This window comes from Lepidochelys olivacea (assembly GCF_965140295.1).
Source record: "Lepidochelys olivacea isolate rLepOli2 genome assembly, chromosome: 7".
Lineage (NCBI taxonomy): Eukaryota > Metazoa > Chordata > Testudines > Cheloniidae > Lepidochelys > Lepidochelys olivacea.
In genome coordinates, this window is record NC_140417.1 from 3,913,527 (window position 1) to 3,937,521 (window position 23,995).

General features: G+C 42.3%; 1 protein-coding gene across 15 annotated transcripts in view; it reads right to left on the reverse strand.

Annotated features, from left to right (window-relative positions):
* The window catches only part of FHIT (fragile histidine triad diadenosine triphosphatase), a 1,100,422-nt gene that overhangs the window by 1,045,197 nt on the left and 31,230 nt on the right, over nucleotides 1-23,995 (reverse strand). For 9 of the 15 annotated variants that reach the window (XM_084634709.1, XM_084634712.1, XM_084634713.1 and 6 more), the window contains exon 2: nucleotides 1,965-2,013. The exons of the other annotated variants lie outside the window; for them this stretch is intronic. The gene's annotated coding sequence lies outside the window, so the exon portion shown is untranslated. The remainder of the gene's footprint in view (nucleotides 1-1,964; nucleotides 2,014-23,995) is intronic. 15 annotated transcript variants of the gene reach the window in all.

Consider the following 23,995-nt stretch of genomic DNA (forward strand, 5'->3'; position numbering starts at 1 on the left):
AAATACAGAGGGTCCAGCATGGCACTGGGGAGCACAGGCCACTGGCTGCACAGAGGTGGGAGATCATTGTGCAGCTCCCCACCCCAGAACACGGACTCAGCGGTGAGGCTGAACCTAACCCTGACATAGGGAAAGGATCGGGCATGCACCTGAAACATGCCATGTGCACCAGGTGTGAGCAGGCAGGCTCAGCAAGGCTGGATCCAAGTGTGGAGTTTAGTGTAGGGGGATCCAGGGGTGGGTTGAGAGGGTTCTGTGTGGGGCAATCTGGGTGTGAACGGCTCAGTGGAGGATCCAGGTGTGGGAGGGAGGGAATCTGGATGCACAAGGGCTTATGTGAGTGGGGGCTGGGTGCAATGGTAACTGGACTCTGCAGGGGAGCCAAGAGGAAGGTGGTTGGGGCTCAGCAGGAGGGTCACGGGGGGGGGAAGAGAGTTTACAGGGGGCCTGGGTGTGGGGGGGTTAATTGAGTGATCAAGATGCTGGGGGAGTGGGGCTCAATGGGATGGGGATCCAGGTGCAGCTGGTTGGGACTCAGTGGGGTGGCTGAGTGAGGGCGGCTCAGCAGGGTGGTCCTGGGGCAGGGGGAGTGGGGCTCATGGGGGGAGTTCTGAGTGCGGGGGGGTGGGTAAGGCTTTGCATGAGGGGCTGGGTATGAGGGGGTCTGGATGCATGGTGGTTGCGTGGATGGGAAAGCATCTCCCTGTACAGGGATCCCTTCCCCTGCAGCTGAGGAGCAATGGGTGCAGGAAGCAGGGGGGAGGGGAGTTTGCAGAGCTTCCTGCAGCTGAGGAGAAATCTGGGGGTGGGTCTGACTCAGCCCCGGATGCCAGGCAGGGGAAGAGGAAGTCCTGTCCTCCCCAGCTCAGCCAGGATGAGCAGCTGAGCCCAGCACAGGGTAGGATCAATCAACCGGGTTTTCCCCAGTCCTGCCCTCTGCCCCACAGTGATTTACCTCTCTGTTGTCTGCCCCAGGCACCCAAAACACATTGCTGGGGTGGGACGCATGACCGCTCTTGTGGCTTCCCTGTCAGAAAGTCATTTTTTCTGCGGGGAAGCAAAGAAATCTGCAGGGGACATAAATTCTGCATGTGTGCAGTGGCACAGAATTCCCCCAGGAATATTTATTATCACAGTTCTTAACATTAGCTCTTATAAAACTGATAGCAGAAAATCTCAAAATTAAAAAATAACTTGTTGAAACCAAATACAAGTTTATAGGCTATTTTAACCTGTCCAGTGAAGCCACTTGATGAAAGCGATCCCTGTCACAGCCCACAATTTATCGTCCAATTTCTTTTCTGTATGAACTATTTCCAGTTTAAGTATGAATAAGAGCAATTAAGTTGCACATCTATAAATACACCTACCAATGGCAGTAACATTTTCTTCAAAGAAAAGACTAAAGCTATTGAAAAACTGCAAACAAGGCTAACTATTGTTCTCTATTACTTCATATTCAGCTTTTTGTCCATTTAAAGCCCAATGACAAAGTCAGAAGAACTTTGTAGCAGTCAAAGTTGTGCATACTATTGCACAACTATCACAATAAATGTAATAAAACCAGATTAAAATGCCACTCTGCATTCTGTTTTAAATGTTTTATTTTGCCAGCTGGCTTTATTCAGCTATTGACCAGAAACAATACCAGTGTTGTTGTTGTTTTTTTAAATCACACCTACCATTAATCATAGTGAACAGAGCTACACTGGAATATCTTAACCACTGTGAACAAAGCATAAGTCAGCAATCATGCTCTAAGATATGGCCATCCTCAGCACATCAAGTTGTTTCCTTACAATTCCCCTCTAACAATTGCTCAGCATTTTTTGTGTGATGGGACAACTAAGTGGTTAAAGAAGTTGTCCTGTCAGCTATATCTTTAAATGCTTAAATCCCTGAATAAAAGAAAAATCAACGATGTAAGGCAATGTTTGTCAATGCCATGTAATAAATACACTTACCTTTACAGACTATTCTCACTGGATTTCACTTCTTTGCTGTACTTCAAAGCTACAAAGGGATAAAAAATAAAGCATTGACCTGCCTGCCAGTGAAGAAAGAATGTTTGGTGCATACATTAGTAACCATGTTTTACTTATATCACAGCAAGAATCGCTAGAAAAACCTCTGATAAAAAGTTCTCACTGCTATTTCATGGGCCAAATTCTGGCTGTCGGTAGCACATAGGCATATAGTAGAAAGCTTGCAGAGAGAGGGGAACCCCAAGGCAAAAGTGTTCTGTCCAATTTTGGCTTCCTCCAAAATCCACAGAGACGTTGCTCCACGCGCCTGCTGGAGGGGCACTACTGAGCATAGCCTAAAGATCAGCTGGTATGATCCACATGTGATGCACAAAAGTGGAAGTACAATGCCTGCTCTGACAATAAGAACCACTCACCTTGCATGGGGAAAGGGGAACATCACCAGTTGATACGCTGCTTTTGAAGCACTGGCATGTGGTTCTCTTACAACCTATTTTGCAAGAACACCATAAATCTAAGAATTAGAAGTGAGTAAACCTCCACCATTGTAATGTAAGTGGTCATGGGAAATTTAATATACAGTTCTTTCAGCTTTTTGATGACAGTTGCATCAGGTAAAACTGAAAAGATTAAAACTTAATTTTAAATAATTTGTTAATTTTATTCCATGTATTACCTTCCTATTGGACTCCCATATCCCTTTTAGGATTTAGAAACGTTTCCAAAAGCTGCAATGCCCTAACTTTTATTACTCAATACTCCCTCAATATGTCTAATGACATCTTTTGACTAACAAACAAGCCATGGCTAATCTCCTCAACTAGAAGGAATGATCCCTTAGGGCTGGAGAGTCTTCAAAAGGGATCTGCACAAAGATGCTACCTGATATCCCTACTCAGGTTTAGGTCCTTCCGGATACCGCAGTGGAAAACTCACTTGGGGTCATGAAATCTGAGGTTTGAGCAGCAGGGTGCTGTTTAAAGTCACACCTGCATTTACCTAATACCCCCCATCCTACTTGCTTATATAGACAAAAAAGACTATCCTGCATCCAGAAGAAAAAATCAGACATAAGTATTTAGGTTTCAGAGTAACAGCCGTGTTAGTCTGTATTTGCAAAAAGAAAAGGAGGACTTGTGGCACCTTAGAGACTAACCAATTTATCTGAGCATAAGCTTTCATGAGCTACCGCTCAGTTCATCGGATGCATCAAGACTGGATGCCTCTCTGGCAGATGTGTATTAGCCAAACGCAAGTTGTTAGGCTTAATATACTGGTAACTGAATGAAATTTAATGACATGTGATACACAGACGGTCAGCCTAGATGATCTAATGCCTTCTGGCCTTAAATTCTATGAATGCTCACCAATGACAAATATTTGTGTGCAATTTACACTGTGTATCAATACAATAAGGAACAGAACTTTTTAACTGTAGAAGAGAGATTTTGTACTGTACTGATCTGTACTGTTTGCTACTGTAATGCACTGGAGTTTGACTACTATGTTAAAGGGGATTTTGCTACTGATTTTAATAATCAATAAGATAAAAAATGTTCATTGATCTACAAGCACAAATATGTTGAATAAATTCATCCCCTGCTCTTATAGTGCATTCAGTGAACTTTTGCCACAGGCAAATTATTGAAACATTCTCTCAAATAATAGCAAATTTCCATCTAAGGAGAGATTCTTAAATGCTCTCATCACATGCTTATGAAAACCATGCAGAAGAAAAATACAGTAATCCTGGGTATATAAATTCCAATTTCTCCAGTGAATCTAAATGTGGGTTATGTCACTGGAAAACCACAACCCACAGATATAGAATCATAGAAATGAAGGCCTGTAAGGGTCCTTGAGAGTTCATCTAGTCCTCGATCCCATGCTGAGGCAGGACCATGTATCTAGACCAGGGATGAGCAAACTTTTTGGCCTGAGGGCCACACTGAGGTGCGAAACTGTATGGATGGCTGGGTAGGGAAGGCTGTGCCTCCACAAACAGCCTGGCCCCCACCGCCTATCCACCCCTCCCACTTCCCGCCCCTGACTGCCCCCCTCAAAACCTCCAACCCATCCAACCCCCCCGCTCCTTGTCCCCTGACCGACACCTCCAGGGACCCCATGCCCCAAACTGCCCCCCAAGGACACTACCCCCTGTCCAACCCCCCCCTTCTCCCTATCCCCTGACTGCCCTGACCCCTATCCACACCCACACCCCCTGACAGGCCCCCCAGGACTCCCACACCTATCCAACTCCCCCTGTTCCCCGTCCCCTGACCGACCCCCGGAACCCTGTTGCCCCCTTACCCAACCCACCTACCCACCCCCATTACCCCCTTACCATGCAGCTCAGAGCAGCAGGAGCTCGCAGCCCCACCGCCCAGCCGGATCCCCAGCTGTGCTGCCCGCATGGCGGCATAACTACAGAGCAGGGGGGACAGCATGGGAGGAGCCATGGACTAGCCTCCCCGGCCAGGAGCTCAAGGGCTGGGCAGGACCGTCCCGCGGGACAGATGTGGTCCGCGGGCCATAGTTTGCCCACCTCTAACCTAGACCATCCCTGACATGTGTTTGTCTAACCTATTCCTAAAATCCTACAGTGACAGGGGTTTCACAACCTCCTTTGGAACCCTACTCCACTACTTAACTACCCTAATACTTAGAAAGTTTTTCCTAATATTTAACCTAAATCTCCCTTGCTGCAGAATAAGCTGATAACTTCTTGTCCTATCTTCAATGGACATGGAGAACAATTGCTCACTGTCCTTTTTATAACAACCCTTAACATATTTAAAGATTGCTATCAGGCCCTTCCTCAGTTTTGTTTTCTCAAGAAACATGCTGATATTTTTTAAACCTTTCCTCATGGGTCAGGTTTTCTAAACCTTTTGTCACTTTTGTTATTTTTCTCTGGACTCTCTCCAATTAGTCCACATTTTTCCTAAAGTGTGGTGCCCAGAACTAGACATAATACTCCAGCTGAGGCCACACCAGTGCTGAGTAGAGTAGGATAATTACCTCTTATCTTACATATAACTCTCCTGTCACCCCAGAATGATATTAACCTTTTTTGCAACTGCATCACATGGTTGGCTCATATTCAATTTGTGATCCACTTTAACCCCTGTTATGCGTGTTCCTGTTATGCAATACTACTGCCTAACCAGTTATTCCCCATTTTGTAGTTGTGCATTTGATTTTTCCTTCTTAAGTGTAGTACTTTGCACGTGTCTTTGCACCACAGTTTGACTACTATGTTAAAGGGGATTTTGCTACTGATTTTAATAAGCAATAAGATAAAAAATGTTCATTGAACTACAAGCACAAATATGTTGAATAAATTCATCCCCTGCTCTTATAGTGTATTCCTGCTGTGATGGGGGCATGGCGAAGCAACAGGTGGAGATGACCACTGGCAGTCATAGCCACAATCCTTCATGTAGGCAGCCTTGGGATATGGCCATTCAGCTCCGTCCCCAGGGCAGTGGAGAAGTTCGGCAGCATCCTAGGAAACTGAGCAGCCCTTTTTAAGATAGCACTGCTCATCCTTTTTAAAGGAAGAGGCTAGAAAATGTGCCCTAAACATTGCCTGCCCCATAATATCTGGCCAGACTACTCCGGTTGACAGATCATCCTACAGCAGTCGAAAAACAATAAAGAAGAAAAGATTCACCCTGGAAGCATGGAATGTACGCAGCCTTATGGATGGAGGCGATGCACAAAGACCTGAGAGAAGAACAGCTCTTGTCCCACGAGAACTTGCCCGCTATAATATTGATATTGCAGCACTGAGAGAGAGCAGATTGGCTGGAGAAGGTTCCATCAGTGAACTAGGAGGCAATTACACTTTCTTTTGGAAAGAAAAAGCAGAGGATGAAGACAGGATCCATGGAGTTGGATTTTCCATAAGAATGCCACTCCTGAAACAACTTCCTGACCTCCCTGCTGGCCTGCATGATGCAGAATGCTGGACAGACCACAGATTGATAAAAGTAGTGTTGAACCTGCATGTGATCCCATCACAGCATTCCAAACTTAACAGAACAGCCTTCAACATAGTTGGCATTCTTGAGCTTTGCTATCAGGTGCAGTTTCAGCAATTACTTGATACGTTTTTTTCATGCCCATCAATCACTAGCAACCCTTCAGAAAAATGGAACCAGTTTAAGCATGTGATTATTGACACAGCTAAATCAGTGCTCGGGCCAAAGAAAAGGGAAGACCAGGATTGGTTTGATGAGAACAATGAGGACATCTCCAAACTCCTAAGGGACAAGCAGAAAGCATTTGTTGAATGGCAGAATGAACTTACTTCCAACAAAGAAAGATAGGTTTAAGTACTTACAGAGCAGTCTGAACTAAGGAGAATGCAGGATGAGTGATGGGAGAGGAAAGTTGCAGAAGTCCAACATTATGCAGATACAACGCAAAGATGTTCTTTGACTCTCTCAAAGCAGCCTATGGATTATCTAAATCTGGCACAACCCTCATCAAGGAGAAGAAGGAAATCACACAGAGAGGGGTTGAACACTTCAGTAGTCTACTCAATAGACCATCCTCAGTCAATCAGCATGTCCTTGACCATTTACCTGAGAAACCTATCAGAGGATCTCGATCTCCCTCCATCAGTTGTGGAAGTTATAAAAGCCATCAAACAACTCAACTCTGGCAAAAGCATCTGGAAAGGATAGTATCCCAGCAGAATTGTATAAAGGAACAGACCCAAAGGCTATCAAGGTGTTTCATGACATCCTGAGTAGCATTTGGCAGGAAGAAGAAATGCCACAAGACTTCAAAGATGTTATTATTGTATCACTTATTTTTGTTCAAAACAAAGCAGCAAACCTGACTGCAGAAACTAGAGGCATTGCTCTATACAGCAGGCAAAATACGAGCTTGCATTCTACTGAACAGACTCATTGCAAACATATCTGAGGAGAATCTGCCAGAAGCGCAGTGTGGTGTCAGACCAGGTCGTAGCACTATGGACATGATATTTGTTGTAAGGCAGGTCGAAGAAAAATGTTTAGAGCAGAACATGGACCTGTATGCAGTTTTCATCAATTTGACCAAAGCTTTCGGTACGGTCAACAGAGAGGGTCTATGGGCTATTCTACATTAAGTGGGCTGCCCAAGAAGGTTCATACAAATCATCCGTCTGTTCCATGACTACATGATAGTGCAAGTACTCGCCAGTGGTGACATTTCTGATACATTTGAAATCTCGAATAGAGTGAAGCAAGGCTGAGTACTTGCTCCAGTACTGTTCAACTTGTTCTTTGCTTGTGTTCTTAGCCATGCAACAAGGGACTTGAATCAGGGGATATACATCTGCTACCGACTCAATGGCTCCCTCTTTGATCTTCGAAGACTCAAGCTAAGACCAACATACTGGAGAGGATTCTCATCAAGGCAGTTTTTGCAGGTGACTGCACCTTGATGGCTCATAGACAAGACGATCTTCAGGTGATCGTTGATAGATTTTCTGAAGCACCCCAGCTCTTTGGCCTCACCACCAGTCTTGGGAAGACAGAAGTCTTGTTCCAACCAGCACCTCATTCCAATGCTCCAGTGCCAGTCATCTTCATCCAAGCTACACAGTTGAAAAATGTGGATCAGTTCAAGTATTTGGGCAGTACCATCTCAAGTGACAGTTCTCTTAATAAGGAATTCTCCTTCAGAATTAGTAAAGCCAGCCAGGCCCTTGGCCGACTTCGAACGAAAGTTCTTAACCAACACAACATCCATCTCTCCACCAAATTGAAGATCTACAGTGTAGTGGTTCTAACATCTCTCCTGCAAGGATCTGAGACTCTTTATAAACATCACATTAAACAGCATGAGCAATTTCATATGTGTTCCCTATGCTCAATAATGAGAATTTGCTGGCAGGACAGAGTGACCAATATTAAGGTTCTTGAGAGAGCAAACACAACCAGCATTGAGGAAATGTATTGAGAGCACAACTTAGATGGACCTGGCACGTCAAAAGAATGGAAGACCACCGTCTCCCAGAACAGATATTGTATGGGGAGCTGAATCAGGGCAAAAGAAAGAAGGGTCATCCATCTAATAATCAGGATGATGGGATGGACTGCACCCTCAGCAAGTTTGCAGATGACACTAAGCTGGGAGGAAAGGTAGATACGCTGGAGGGTAGGCATAGGGTCCAGCGTGACCTATATAAATTGGAGGATTGGGATAAAAGAAATCTGATGAGGTTCAGCAAGGACAAGTGCTGAGTCCTGCACTTAGGACAGAAGAATCCCATTCACTGCTACAGGCTGGGGACCGACTGGCTAAGCGGCAGTTCTGCAGCTAAGAACCTGGGGATTACAGTGGACAAGAAGCTGGATATGAGTCAACAGTGTGCCCTTGTTGCCAAGAAGGCTAACGGCATATTGGGGCACATGATTTACAAGGAGAGGCTGAGGGAACTGGAGAATTGAGGGGACATAGCTTTTCAACAGTCCAGATTGTACCCTGGGTAATGTCACAACTGCCTCTGCAATTGGGCTAGTATTTTCCATAAAAGTCATTTACTTCATACAGACATACTCTTCTAATGATTATGAAAACATCATGCACATTACAGAGGACATTTTGGAACTCTGCCTTTTCAATTCCAAAACTGAACTCGCTCGACAAATTAGTTATTCTTAATCTAATAGTAATCTACACTGCCTTTTTGTGTTCTGTGTGTTTCAGATGGATCAAGTATTTACTTCAAAAATAAACATCACTGAATTAAAGAAAGCAAGATAAGATAGATGAGATTGCTGTGCAACTAGATCAATTTTGGACTAAAATCCAAAATGATGCTTTTGAAAGGAACAGTCAACTTGCAATCTACGCAATTTTATATTTTAAAACAGGTTGAAAGTAGTTTCAACAATTATATCTGCCTCTGAGTTCCACTGCCAAATTTTGTGATTTGCAATTTCAGTTTCATGTTTTTAATTCCAACTAACAATACAAAGAATGCTGTCAAATATACTAAGTAAAACTGAAAACGTTTTCTGTAATCTTTCAGTTACAAAAAGAAGAAGAGTACTTGTGGCACCTTAGAGACTAACCAATTTATTTGAGCATAAGCTTTCGTGAGCTACAGCTCACTTCATCGGAGCATCCGATGAAATGAGCTGTAGCTCAAGAAAGTTTATGCTCAAATAAATTGGTTAGTCTCTAAGGTGCCACAAGTACTCCTTTTCTTTTTGCGAATACAGACTAACACGGCTGTTACTCTGAAACCTTTCAGTTACAGTAATCTTAAGAGTTATTTGTTTTTACACTAGTAGGTAAACATTTGCAGATAGAACTGCAATTTCTTTAAGGATGGCAGTGTCCTTTTAAAAATGTATCTGCAAATAGTTCATTATACTAGACGTAAATTAATTTCTGTGTATTTACAAAACATTATGTCAAGTAGCTAATGCACATGCACAGCTGATTTTCAAACAAACTATGCTGACGAAATTCAAAAAGGACAAATATAACTACTCCATTTAGGAAGGAACAATCAGTTGCACACATACAAAATGGGAAATGACTGCCTAGGAAGTAGTACTGCAGAAAGGGATCTGGGGGGTCATAGTGGACCACAAGCTAAATATGAGTCAACAGTGTAACACTGTTGCAAAAAAAGATGAACATCATTGTGGGATGTATTAGCAGGAATGTTGTAAGCAAGACAGGAGAAGTCATTCTTCCACGCTACTCTGCTCTGATTAGGGCTCAGCTGGAGTATTGTGTCCAGTTCTGGGCACCACATTTCAGGAAAGACGTGGACAAATTGGGGAAAGTCCAGAGAAGAGTAACAAAAGTGATTAAAGGTCTAGAAAACATGACCTATGAGGGAAGATTGAAAAAACTGAGTTTGTTTAGTGTGGAAAAGAGAAGACTGAGAGGGGACATGAAAATTTTCAAGTACATAAAAGCTTGTTACAAGGAAGAAGGAGAAGAATTGTTCTTCTTAACCGCTGAGGATGGGACAAGAAGCAATGGGCTTAAATTCCAGCAAGGGAGGTTTAGGTTGGACATTAGGAAAAACTTCATTAGAGTTTTTTAAGAGCAGGTTAGACAAATACCTGTCAGGAATGGTCTAGAAAATACTTAGTCCGAGCATGAGTGCAGGAGACTGGACTATATGATCTCTCGAGGTCCCTTCCAGTCCTATGGTTCAACCAAGGAAGGTTATTCTCTCATTACAAAAGCGAAAAATTTACTATTCCACAGTAGGCCAATTGCTTGCAACTTTCTATAATTCAAACACCATGCATTAGTATCAATCAGTGTAAATGGAGTAGGATTTAAGGCTAAAATAGGAAAAGAACAAGTTGAGAATTACTTAGACATGTTAAATATCTTCAAGTCAGCAGGGCCTGATTTAATATATCCCAGAATACTTAAGGAACTGGCTGAAGAGATCTCTGAGCCATTAGCAATTATCTTTGAGAACTCGTGGAGGACGGGAGAGATACCCAAGGCCTGGAAAAGGGCAAATATAGTTTCTATCTATAAAAACGGGAATTAACACAACCCAGGGAATTATAGACCAGTCAGTATAACTTCAGTATCTAGAAAGATAATGGAACTAATAAACAAAATATCAATTTGTATGCATTGTGATAGGGTTGGGCCAGATGGCTACAGGAGAGTGATAGAAGGCAGATATATTAGCCCCAGATTAAGCAGGTCCCCTTTCCCAGCATAAGGAAACGGGGGCGGTTCCAGAACAATCAGGAATTTGCTGAAACCAAGTCAGGTTAATTAGGACACCTGGAGCCAATTAAGAAGCTGCTAGAATTCGTTAAGACAGGCAGGCTAATCAGGGCACATGGTTTCAAAAGGACCTCACTTCAGTCAGTGGGCAGCCTGCAAGGAGCTGAGGGTGAGAGGACTGAGGAGTACAAACGCTATCTGGCATCAGGAGGCTGGTCCTGTGGTGAGGGTAAAGAAGGTGTAGGGAGGAGGCCATGGGGAAGTAGCCAAGGGAGTTGTAGCTGTCACACAGGTGTTACACAAAACACTGTAGACAGCTGTGATCCACAGGGCCCTGCACTGGAACCCGGAGTAGGTTCCCCCCATCTTCCCAACTCCCTATTGGATACAGGAGGAGTTGACCTGGCCTGTCCCCCGACCCACTAGGTGGATCAGCAGAGACTGTGGGGATTGTTCTCCTTCCCTTTCCCATGCTGGCCAGTGGTGAGGTTAGCTGAGTGAACGGCAGATTTGAGCCACTAGCAAAAATGGGCAAAATGAGAGCTGCCGGGAATCTCTGAGGCGAGCAAATCCACCAATAAGTGCAGGACCCACCAAGGCAGAGGAGGAACTTTGTCACAGCACCTAGAAGAAAATGCGGTGATATGTAACAGTCAACACAGAATTGTCAAGAACAAGCATGTCAAACCAACCTCGTATCTTCCTTTGATAGGGTAACAAGACTTATGGATGGGGGGAAGTAGTAGATGTTACATCTTGACTTTAGTAAGGCGTTTGATACGTTCGTAAACAAACTAAAGAAATATAGCCTAGACAAATCTACTATAAGGTGGGTGACAACTGGTTGGAAAAGCATTCTCAGAGGGTAGGTATCAATGCTTCACAATCGAGCTCAAAGAGCATATCGAGTGGGATTCTTCAGGGACTATCCTAGTCTGGTCCTATTTAATATTTTCACAAATGATTTAGATAATGACAGAGAGTACACTTATAAAGTCTGCAGAAAATACCAAGTTGGGATGGGTTGCAAGTGCTTTGGAGGACAGGATTAGAATTCAAAATTATCTTGATAAACTGGAGAAATAGCCTCAAGTAAACAAGATGAAATTCAATAAGGACAAATGCAGAGTACTAAGCTTAGGAAGGAATAATCAATTGCACAAATTCAAAATGGGAAATGATTGCCTAGGAAAGAGTACTAGGGAAAGAAACTAGGGGGTTACAGTGGATCACAAACTAAATATGAGTCAACAGTGTAACACTGTTGCAAAAAAAGTGAACATCATTCTGGGATGTATTCGCAGGAGTGTTGTAAGCAAGAGACAAGAAGTAATTCTTCATTTCTACTCAGCACTGATAAGGCCTAGACTGAAGCACTGCGTCCAGTTCTGGGTACCATACTTTGGGAAAGATGAGGACAAACTGGAGAAAGTCCAGAGGAGAGCCAAAAAAATAATTAAAGGTCTAGAAAACATGACCTATAAGGAAAAAATTGAAAAACTGGGTTTGTTAAGTGGAGAAGAGGCAACTGAGGTGAGACCTGATAACAATCTTTAAGTATGTAACAGGTTGTTATAAAGAGGGGGGTAATACATTTTTCTCCTTAATCACTGAAGACAGGACAAGAAATAATGGGCTTAATTGCAGCAAGGGAAATTTAGGCTAGACATCAGGAAAAACTTTTCAACTGTAGATAAAACACTGGAATAAATTACCAAGGAAGGTTCTGGAATCTCTGGAGGTTTTTAAGAATAGGTTGGACAAACACCTAACAAGGATGGTCTAGATAATACTTAGTCCTGCATCAGTGCACAGGACCAGACTAAATGACCTACCAAGGTCCCTTCCAGTCCTACATATCTATGACTCTATACTATACCCCAGTATTGTAACTAAAAGTATTAAACTGATTTAAATTAATTTAGTTAATAAAATATTATTCAGGTATTTGTATAACTAGTACAATATCATGCAAATAAAAATAGGTTATTTATATCAATGTACATAGGAAATGCTGCAAGAAAAATCTTAAGGGCACAAATCTGCTCCTCTTAAAGTCCATGAAATTTTTGCTATTAATTTAGGCCCAAATCCTTCAAACACTTTATCATGTGCTTAACCTCAAACTTGAATAGTTCTGGTGACGTCATTAGAGAGATTTGTGCTTAAAGATAAGCATGTACATACGCAATAACAGGACCAGGGCCTTCTGTGGGACTATATTATTGCAATACAAAAAATATAATATCACTATAATACCAGGTGTAACTCATTTCCAATATAATAAAATCTCTTAATTTGAGTTTTATACCTCACCAGAGTGATACTATACAAGAAAAGTCTAGAATAATTTTTTCCAAATGAAGATTTAAATTATTCATGTTTTTTTACTGCTGATATTTCTGCAGTTGAGAGCTGCAAAAATATATTTTAACAAGTTACGTATGTGTTAACAATTTGTAGCCTAAAATTTAAAATGGAAAAAAATAGCTTTTGCAGAAAGTTGTTTTAGGAACTTCAGAGAAAAAGCTATCCAACAATCTAATCCACACCTGCTGTTTGAACAAGCGGTTGCCACAATTTTAGAAAAAAAAGTAAGTCACCGGGGTATATACACATATAAGGACCAGTCAGGTAGGCATCTACTGAAGCTGCCACATTTAATTCAGAAAAGTAAAGAGTTAACCAGTTTATTGTTGTAAACAAAAGCATTTGCTTAAATGAAAGTTCCGTCAAAGTTTAATAACCAAATTCAAGTGAACACAAAGTAAAGGATTATATACTTTCTGTGGTTTCTATAATGGCTAATCTAATGACACTGAATGGAGTGTTATTGCTGATTCCTTTGCCTCTATTTCATAAATTAGATAAAGCAAACTGACAGTTAAAATACTTGGGAATTTTATTCTACTAAGTGATTTTAAAGGCATGACTTGAATGACTACTGATTCATATTTTTTTCACTTTTAAGGGGAAAAAAATCATTAAATAAAATAATTGTACACAACACAATGTATGTCTAAAAAAAATCACAATGTAAGAGTCAGAAATCAGAGTGAAATGAATCATTGTCATGGATAGAGAAGCAGTCAAGCCAGTAGGATATAAAATAAGGGTAACCCACAAGGCCATTCTATTCATGGAACTCTCAAGAGCCCTGTGCATAAATGATGGCATGACCAAGAGTGTAGAATTCACTGCCGTACAACTTGAGTAGTACATTTCTAAATCTTCAAACAGTTCACTCGTTCCAACTGCTAAGAGTTTGGTCATCTCTCGGTGAAGAACATAAAAAGCCAGCATCCGTGGCCTCTCCTGGACTATAAGAGACATCAACCTGAGTTGTTTAAAGTCAAAGTTAATAGTACATCTGTCAGTTTAGTTACTGTAAAGATGAAGCCCTTCTTTCCATATGACCTTTTTGTATAATGAAGGGCCTTTTCTCTAGCACTTCCAATGTTTTCACTAACCTTTGAGTTTAGTGGATGAGAATTACACTTCCTAGAAAAAGCTTATGCTCAAATAAATTGGTTAGTCTCTAAGGTGCCACAAGTACTCCTTTTCTTTTTTACTTCCTAGAAATGGAAGGGAAATTTCTATCAGCTTTTAGAGATGCATTAGCCCTAATACTGACAGTGGGGGGGGGTTCATTTATGTTGATAGCCGAGGAAGGAAAAAAATCTCTTCCCCAATTTCATTCACATAATAAGAATCTGCAAGCTGTTCCATATGACAGATGAGCAATGTGAGCTAAAGCAACTTGTTCCGCTTGTCATCATCCAAGAACCTACGCAATGAAATATATCTGTGATGACACTACTATAGTAGAACTAGGTCAAACATACGGTCACTTTAAAACAGAATGTCAACTATTCTTTCTACTTCAGAAATTTAATTCAGTGGCACTCCAGAAACCATTAGATACTATTGCGATTGTGACAATATTAGAAGCATCCACTTGTGAGCACAAAGGTACCATAAAAGTTTTGCAGGAATCTCCAGATGACTGTCAAAAAAAATGTAGATTTCCACCACAAATATCATATCATAGAATATCAGGGTTGGAAGGAAACTGAGGAGTCATCTAGTCCAACCCCCTGCTCAAAGCAGCATCAGTCCCCAACTAAATCATCCCAGCCAGGGCTTTGTCAAGCCTGACCTTAAAAACCTCAAAGGAAGGAAATTCCACCACCTCCCTAGGTAACGCATTCCAGTGCTTCACCACCCCCCTAGTGAAAAAGTTTTTCCGAGTATCCAACCTGAACCTCCCTGACTGAAACTTGAGACCATTACTCCTTGTTCTGTCATCTGCTACCACTGAGAACAGTTGAGATCCCTTTGGAACCCCCTTTCAGGTAGTTGAAAGCAGCTATCAAATCCCCCCTCATTCCTCTCTTCCACAGATTAAACAATCCCAGTTCCCTCCGCCGCTCCTCATAAATCATGTTCCAGTCTCCTAATTATTTTTGTTGCCCTCCGCTGGACGCTTTCCAGTTTTTCCACATCCTTCTTGTAGTGTGGGGCCCAAAACTGGACACCAGATGAGGCCTCATGAAAGTCGAATAGAGGGGAACGATCACGTCCCTCGATCTGCTGGCAATGACCCTACTTATACAGCCCAAATTGCCATTGGCCTTCCTGGCAACAAGGGCACACTGTTGACTCATATCCAGCTTCTTGTCCACTATAACACCAAAGTCCTTTTCTGCAGAACTGCTGCCGAGCCATTCGGTCCCGAGTCTTTAGCGGTGCATGGGATTCTTCCATCCGAAGTGCAGGACTCTGCACTTGTCCTTGTTGAACCTCATCAGATTTCTTTTGGCCCAATTCTCTAATTTGTCTAGATGCCTCTATATCCTACCCTTACCCTCCAGCGTATCTACCACTCCTCCCAGTTTAGTGTCATCTGCAAACTTGCTGAGGGTGCAGTCCATGCCATCCTCCAGATCATTAATGAAGATATTAAACAAAACCGACCCCAGGACCGACCCTGGGGCACTCCACTTGATACCGACTGCCAAGCAGACATGGAGCAACTGATCACTACCCGTTGAGCCCAACGATCTAGCCAGCTTTCTATCCACCTTATAGTCCATTCATCCAGCCCATAATTCTTTAACTTGCTGGCAAGAATACTGTGGGAGACCGTGTCAAAAGCTTTGCTGAAGTCAAGGAATAACACGTCCACTGCCTGCCCCTCATCCACAGAGCCAGTTATCTCGTCATAGAAGGCAATTAGGTTAGTCAGGCATGACTTGCCCTTGGTGAATCCATGCTGACTGTTCCTGATCACTTTCCTCTCCTCTAAGTGCTTCAGAATTGATTCCTTGAGGACCTGCTCCATGATTTTTCCAGGGACTGAGGTGAGGCTGACAGGCCTGTAGTTCCCAGGATCCTCCTTCTTCCCTTTTTTAAAGATGGGCACTACATTAGCCTTTTTCCAGTCGTCCGGGACCTCCCCCGATTGCCATGAGTTTTCAATGATAATTGCAAATGGCTCTGCAATCACATCCGCCAACTCCTTTAGCACCCTCGGATGCAACGCATCTGGCCCCATGGACTTGTGCTCATCCAGCTTTTCTAAATAGTCCCGAACCACTTCTTTCTCCACAGAGGGCTGGACACCTCCTCCCCATGCTGTGCTGCCCAGTGCAATAGTCTGGGAGCTGACCTTGTTCGTGAAGACGGAGGCAAAAAAAGCATTGAGCACCTTAGCTTTTTCCACATCCTCTGTCACTAGGTTGCCTCCCTCATTCAGTAAGGGGCCCACACTTCCCTTGACTTTCTTCTTGTTGCTAACCTGAAGAAACCCTTCTTGTTACTCTTAACATTTCTTGCTAGCTGCAACTCCAAGTGTGATTTGGCCTTCCTGATTTTACTCCTGCGTGCCTGAGCAATATTTTTATACTCCTCCCTGGTCATTTGTCCAATCTTCCACTTCTTGTAAGCTTCTTTTTTGTGTTTAAGATCAGCAAGGATTTCACTGTTTAGACAAGCTGGTCGCCTGCCATATTTACTCTTCTTTCTACACATCGGGATGGTTTGTTCCTGTAACCTCAATAAGGATACTTTAAAATACAGCCAGCTCTCCTGGGCTCCTTTTCCCCTCATGTTATTCTCCCAGGGGATCCTGCACATCAGTTCCCTGAGGGAGTCAAAGTCTGCTTTTCTGAAGTCCAGGGTCCATATTCTGATGCTCTCCTTTCTTCCTTGTGTCAGAATCCTGAACTCGATCATCTCATGGTCACTGCCTTCCTGGTTCACATCCACTTTTGCTTCCCCTACTAATTCTTCCCAGATTGTGAGCAGCAGGTCAAGGAAGAGCTCTGCCCCTAGTTGGTTCCTCCAGCACTTGCACCAGGAAATTGTCTCCTACACTTTCCAAAAACATCTTGGATTGTCTGTGCGCTGCTGTATTGCTCTCCCAGCAGATATCAGGGTGATTGAAGTCTCCTCTGAGAACCAGGGCCTGCAATCTAGTAACTTCCATTAGTTGCTGGAAGAAAGCCTCGTCCACCTCATCCCCCTGGTCTGGTCTACAGCAGTCTCCCACCACGACATCACCCTTGTTGCTCACACTTCTAAACTTAATCCAGAGACTCTCAGGTTTTTCTGCAGTTTCATACTGGAGCTCTGAGCAGTCATACTGCTCTCTTACTTACATTGTAACTCCCCCACCTTTTCTGCTCTGCCTGTCCTTCCTGAACTGTTTATATCCATGACAGTACTCCAGTCATGTGAGTTATCCCACCAAGTCTCTGTTATTGCAATCACATCATAATTCCTTGACTGTGCCAGGACTTCCAGTTCTCCCTGCTTGTTTCCCAGGCTTCTTGCATTTGTGTATAGGCACTTGAGATAACTCGCTGATCGTCCCTCTTTCTCAGTGTGAAGCAGGAGCCCTCCCCTCTCGCGCTCTCCTGCTCGTGCTTCCTCCCAGTATCCCACATCCGCACTTACCCTAGGTCTTTGGTCTCCTTCCCCTGGTGAACCTAGTTTAAAGCCCTCCTCACTAGGTTAGCCAGCCTGCTTGCGAAGATGCTCCTCCCTCAAGTTCTTTATGCCCAGAACAATTTAATGTGTTGTATCATCGTATCTGTTCTTTACTTTTTGAAGTAATACTCTCATTTTGGCTGATGGGGATTAAATGCATTTAAATCCCCAAAGGTAACAATAAAAGTTATTACACAGGTCTACAATTCACAGGAAACATGATAAAAATAAAGCCGCAAAATTCAAATTAATTCCTAGAATTACTCATTTGTTTTTTTTTTATAACAACAAAATAATTCCTCTATAGTTCACTGTTTCATATGGAAGTAATTCCCCATTACTCAGTTATTTTTTATTATATTACAATGGAATATAAGCATGTCTGATTTATTATAATATATACAAAAACATAAGGAAGCCTGATTGTATTATAAAATATACAGAACCAGAGCTGATAAAATTTACTTGAAAAAATCAACTTTATTCCAACTGTATCAGTTAATCTCAGAGGCTTTGTTTCCATTATGTTATGACTGAGTGTACATTTCTACCCCATACAATAATACTAGTGTGCATTTGTTCATAATACAAGTAATTTGGGGCAAGAAGTTGACAACTGTGACTTTTATGATGCTACATGATAGATCTAAATTAAGTCTCTAACAGTAGACCTTAATATGAAGAAGGTCCTTACCCTGCTCTAAAATTTGATCATGAAAATAGTTATTTATCCATGCACAAAATTGCTTTTGCTTATCAAAATCAAATTCAACTGTCTTGAAGTGTATACTTACTGTAACATTTTTATCCATTAGCGTTCCTCTACTCTAAAACTGATGAAATTGCATATGTTCATGACATACACAGGGAATTTCCTTTTAAGTGTTTAATGACCTAGTTTGGCTACCACTCAGCAGTTGAAGTTCAGGGTTCCTCCTCACCTATTAAGTTCTACACAGCCAACGGTAAGTGTAACCACATCTCAGGTCTCCTCTTCTTACTGGTATATCAGTTCAGATTAGCACTCTGACCACACCAAACCAACCCCCAGTCTTGGAGGAAATAAATTCCAATAATAAACTTTCATTCCTGGGTGCAGGGACTGACCATCTGGTTCCACGGATTCCAAGAAGCACACAAAATAAATGAAACTTGCTCTTCCTGGAGCCCTGCTGCAGCCTATCTCTAGGCCTCCTTCCATGTTCCTTTCATTGCCTCTCTCAGGGTCCTTCCTCAGCTTCAGAGCAGCTGGCATCCCACTGCCAATGTAGCACCTCCTCACTAAAAAAGTCCATTAACACCTCCAGCTCCCTCCAGGTCTCTGGCTTTCCAAACCAAACATCACTCCTTCCTCCGGGTACCTCTCCAGCCCATTAGTTCTCCCTTAGGCCACAATAGCCTCTTGGCCCTTGGCAGCTGCTGTTATATTCAGGTCTCTCTCTATTCTGAGAAAAGGTTACTTTGAAACCTGGCATGCATTGCTTCTATCTTACAGTCCCCAATATAACACCTTCTTTGAACAGTAACTCCCAGAATCCCTCCATTCTGAGCCAGAAGTTGGAACACACATGGGCAAGATCTAAGTCTGCTCTTAAAGAGGCAGCACTCTGTCACTGAGATGAGTGGAAACTTAGAATTTCTGGTATCAGTAAAAGATGAATCCTGAAAAAATTGAATCAATCCTGAAGCACTTACATGAGAAGAAAGTGATCAGGAACAGTCAGCATGGATTCACCAAGGGAAGGTCATGCCTGACTAATCTAATCGCCTTCTATGATGAGATTACTGGTTCTGTGGATGAAGGGAAAGCAGTGGATGTATTGTTTCTTGACTTTAGCAAAGCTTTTGACACGGTCTCCCACAGTATTCTTGTCAGCAAGTTAAAGAAGTATGGGCTGGATGAATGCACTATAAGGTGGGTAGAAAGTTGGTTAGATTGTCGGGCTCAACGGGTAGTGATCAATGGCTCCATGTCTAGTTGGCAGCCGGTGTCAAGTGGAGTGCCCCAAGGGTCGGTCCTGGGGCCGGTTTTGTTCAATATCTTCATAAATGATCTGGAGGATGCTGTGGATTACACTCTCAGCAAATCTGCGGATCATACTAAACTGGGAGGAGTGGTAGATACGCTGGAGAGCAGGGATAGGATACAGAGGGACCTAGACAAATTGGAGGATTGGGCCAAAAGAAATCTGATGAGGTTCAATAAGGATAAGTGCAGAGTCCTGCACTTAGGATGGAAGAACCCAATGCATAGCTACAGACTAGGGACCGAATGGCTAGGCAGCAGTTCTGCAGAAAAGGACCTACGGGTGACAGTGGACGAGAAGCTGGATATGAGTCAGCAGTGTGCCCTTGTTGCCAAGAAGGCCAATGGCATTTTGGGATGTATAAGTAGGGGCATAGCCAGCAGATCCAGGGAGGTGATCGTTCCCCTCTATTCGACATTGGTGAGGCCTCATCTGGAGTACTGTGTCCAGTTTTGGGCCCCACACTACAAGAAGGATGTGGAGAAATTGGAGAGAGTCCAGCGAAGGGCAACAAAAATGATTAGGGGTCTGGAACACATGACTTATGAGGAGAGGCTGAGGGAACTGGGATTGTTTAGTCTGCAGAAGAGAAGAATGAGGGGGGATTTGATAGCTGCTTTCAACTACCTGACAGGTGGTTCCAGAGAGGATGGTTCTAGAGTATTCTCAGTGGTAGAAGAGGACAGGACAAGGAGTAATGGTCTCAAGTTGCAGTGGGGGAGGTTTAGGTTGGATATTAGGAAAAACTTTTTCACTAGGAGGGTGGTGAAACACTGGAATGCGTTACCTAGCGAGGTGGTAGAATCTCCTTCCTTAGAAGTTTTTAAGGTGAGGCTTGACAAAGCCCTGGCTGGGATGATTTTATTGGGGATGGGTCCTGCTTTGAGCAGGGGGTTGGACTAGATGATCTCCTGAGGTCCCTTCCAACCCTGATATTCTATGATTCTATGAGGAAAGGATTCTAGCTGTGGAGCTACTGCAGTCCTTTTCTGGCAACAGAGTAGACTACATGGAAATAAATACATTTGTACATAATTCTATCAAATCAGAAAATACATTTTAAGTGAAAAATTTAGCATATCCTCAGTGGTTTGAGCATTGGCCTGCTAAACCCAGGGTTGTGAGTTCAATCCTTGACGGGGCCATTTAGGGATCTGGGGCAAAAATTGGGGACTGGTCCTGCTTTGAGCAGGGGGTTGGACTAGATGACCTCCTGAGGTCCCTTCCAACCCTGATATTCTATGATTCTATATCAAGCAAGTGACATGCAGTTTAATCTGATTCATTGTATGAGTCAAAATCCATCATTTTATTGTTCAAAGAGAGATGTATAAACTCACTAAACTGTAATATTGGTCGTAAATAATACGTGCCCTTTTCATCCATTTAAGAGTGAATTCTGTGTAAATGACATTGGGGAAAAATCAAGCTACATGACTCTTCCTTGTCACATACACCAAATTCATACTCCTCAACATGAATTGCTTATCACACAGCATTTGATAGGTACTCGAAAGAACCAAACAAGCCAAAAGGAGGGCAGGGGGAAAGGACATAAATTCAGCATAAATGTCCAGTTCACAGATGAAAAAGAATATTGTGCACAATATATTGGACATGCAAATTAAAGGTTTTATGGGTATAGTCTTAACTCATGTTTCCTGCACTTATGCAATAGGTAGCCCACATCCACACTGACACCAACACCATTATATGGAGAAATATATTCACAAGATTTCTTTTTAATCTCATTTGTTTGAAAAATTAAGACAGAATCCGAACAGGGCTCTGTAACCAGCTCTTCATTCTAGAGCAGCCACGTTTCCAAACCTTTCTCTAACAGCATCCTACCTAGATAGTTACCATAATCAGGGCTAGAAAATTTTATCCAAAACCTACTAGCTTGCCACAGGTTGAAAACTGTTTGCTGCCACATCACCTGCGTATTAAAGAAACAGCAGTTGTGTCCTGTTTACCCTGTATTGTCATTAAGCATGACATTATCAATCAACATCCTATTTATGTCTGCAACTGTAACTTGCTGTGTCTCTTGCTTTCATTCTGCCTTTTCTCATAGTTTCATTCCAATTATTTTTTCATTCCCTACAATTAGGCATAGCAGAATTCAATTTTTATTTTTTTTATAATTTTGATTGTTGATATCAATGTTTACTTTTAAGCATTTTTTTCTATTTTTATCAACTGAAATTTTCAGAGTCATGGGAAATTATGGGAGGTAGACTATTATTTGACAGTAGGTAGAGATTCAAGATGTTAAATCTTTATAACCATTAAAACACAAGACTGTAATCATGTGTCAAAATATACAAAAGAAATATCCTTAAATCAAACTCTAATTTTAAAGTTCTCAGATAGCATTTTGCTTACTTTCCCTTCTCTTTCTTTCTTTACTGTTCTTTACATCTTCCACCATTTCTTCCCTGCTTATTCTACTACTTCTCTTCCCCAAACATACCGACCTCAATATTCTAGTTTTATCTAACCTCTCCCCTTCTTTCATCTCCCACACAGATATTAACCATCTACTCACCTACCCACTCACACAAATATCCACCCCTCCACACACCCATTCACTCATATCCTCAGACAGAGAGCGAAGTTTCAGACGTACAACCCAAAGCCAGATATAAAATTTAGGGGGGTGGGTGGGGAAACTCACCTGTCTGTGCCAGTAACCAGGTGAGAAACTTAACCCTTCTTTCAATTGCTAGAAAAAGGAAAGGTGCTGTCCCTGGACTTTGCTTGGAGGCTTCCCAGAAGCCTCCAGCTAGTTAGGGTCTGAAAACTATTTAGTCCCATGGCCATCCCTAAACCCCAGCTGGCTGCTGGAAAGTCCTCATATTATCTCCTTCCTGGGCAGAGTGTCGGTGATGAGTCTCTAGATGCATCTGGTTGGGTCCTCTGCTTCTGAGGAATAATTTCAGTGTCTGTTTGCCATGCTCATAGCTCTGAATAGCGGCAGTGCAGTGAGACTGAGCTGATTCTTCACCTGCTGCCCATCAGGTTGTGAACAGCAGCCGCTGAACTGACAAGGTTCTGGACAGTTTCCACTCTGCTGCTGCAATGCAAACCTAAGAGCAGCAGCAGCAGCAGAGGTGCTAGGCTATCCACATATCTAGGCGGACAGCACTACACAGGTTAACATTCAATTCACATTTGAAGTGTTATCTTTGCAAACGTATAGGAACAGGGGGTTGGACTAGATGACCTTCTGAGGTCCCTTCCAACCCTGATATTCTATGATTCTATGACTAAAAGATTTTATTACCTTTCTGTAATTCTTTATTAAAGTAAAGCATGGATTCTGCAAGGGTTGAAACCACTTGCCTAGAAAGTTCCCTATTCACTAAGGCCAAAATCTTGGCGATAAAGTAGCTTTCACACCAAGCAAGAAGGCACAAAGGGGGCTTACTGGGAAGCATCGTAAGTACTACTCCATCAGCTATAGGAGAGGATTCTAACATGCCATGCAGCCACTATTCTCCAACCTCTGATAAATATTTCGCTTGCATTACATGTCTTGCTTCTTTGCCTCAAAAAGTGGGAATTCTCAGTATCACTCCTTTTCAGCAAAATATAGCTGAAAACAGAAGTTCAGAATGGAAGTACCATCTCAATCATGACACAGCACTGACAACTCTTTCCCAAACTGGTTGCAAGAATGATACCTTTTGATGCTATGTCACAACTGGTAGGCTCACAACACAACACAGGGTAACCAAACAGATTTCATTATCCCAAGGAGAGTTGTAAGTAGTATTTTAAATACTAAAAAATACCTATTGAATTTAATAAGCTTCAGGGCAACATCTGTCCCTTGCTGTTCTGTAGGATAAACAACGTTTTAGTTGTCTTGCTAAATTTGTGCTGATTCACTCTCCTTCTAACATGCAACCCACCCCTCCAAAAAAAGGAATTCAGCTTTCATTTAAGCATATACAGCTAAATACTTCCAACTATTAAACTCCCTGTAATACCTTACTCAAAAGACTAAAATCTAATACTCCTGCTTTTGAGGGAGTATTTAGTAAATCTACTTAACTTAAGTTCTCATTTGTCACAGATAATCTCGAAAAATGTGCAATTTTTAGTAGTAGTTAGATTCAATAATCCCTCAATCTATAAATTTTAAAATATTAAAAGGTAATTCCTCTCTGAATCATTGATAGAACGATGGATGTATATCCTATACTCAATTATTTCACATATAGAAGTTCTGATGTATTGCATGTATTATATTGTACT